The 913-nt window shown below is 51.2% G+C and overlaps 1 pseudogene; it reads right to left on the bottom strand.

Moving 5' to 3' along the window:
- Positions 1–557: 557 nt before the first annotated feature.
- On the bottom strand, positions 558–675 carry LOC126185794 (5S ribosomal RNA; annotated as a pseudogene).
- Positions 676–913: the final 238 nt, after the last annotated feature.

Raw genomic sequence — 913 nt, 5'->3', positions numbered from 1 at the left:
TAAAATCAGAGATATTCTGTGAAAGATGACTTAATAGAACACATGTAAAGGAACGAACGAATATTGGATTTAACGTCCCGTCGACATCGAGGTCGTTACAGACGGAGCACAACTAGGACGGTGCCAAGGATGGGGAAGGAAATCGGCCGTGCCCTTTCAAAGGAACCATCCTGGTATTTGCCGGGAGCGGCTTAGGGGAAATTACATAAAACCAAATAGCGTTTGAACCCTCGTCCCCCCTAATGCGAGTCCAGTGTGCTAATCACTGAGCCACCTCGCTCGGTAGAACATGAATACTAGTTAGTAAAGTGCAAACATGTGGGATGAATTTTGTAAAGGACGGAGAAGTGTTGCACAGCAGAATAGTAATTAAGTGAAAAAAAAAGCACTCCGTCGTCAGGCCACGAGTGGCCTACCGGGACCATCCGACCGTCGTGTCATCCTCATGGAGGATGCGGATAGCAGGGGCGTTATGACGGTATTCGTGACCGAAGCCGCTACCAAACGGTCGAGTAGCTCCTCAATTGGCATCACGAGGCTGAGTGCAGAACGAAAAATAGCAACAGCGCGTGGCGGCCTGGATGGTCACCCATCCAAGTGCCGACCACGCCCGACAGCGCTTAACTGCGGTGATCTCACGGGAACCGGTGTATCCACTGCGGCAAAGCCGTTGCCTCAGTGATTAAGTGTAGGAACCAAATTTTGTTAGAAGCGACTGGCACGAGAAGTTGAACACGTACGCCAGCTACGCAACGGTGGCATAACCAATGTAAGCACTGGGGCCGTCCGCTGTGGCCTAGCGGTTCTAGGCGCTTCACTCTGGAACCGCGCTGCTGCTACAGTCGCAGGTTCTAATCCTGCGTCGGGCATAGATGTGTGTGATGTCCTTAGGTTAGTTAGGTTTTAGTAGTTC

Source organism: Schistocerca cancellata, chromosome 4 (genome assembly GCF_023864275.1).
Source record: "Schistocerca cancellata isolate TAMUIC-IGC-003103 chromosome 4, iqSchCanc2.1, whole genome shotgun sequence".
In the NCBI taxonomy this organism is placed as follows: domain Eukaryota; kingdom Metazoa; phylum Arthropoda; class Insecta; order Orthoptera; family Acrididae; genus Schistocerca; species Schistocerca cancellata.
This window is presented reverse-complemented; position numbering and strand designations above follow the sequence as displayed.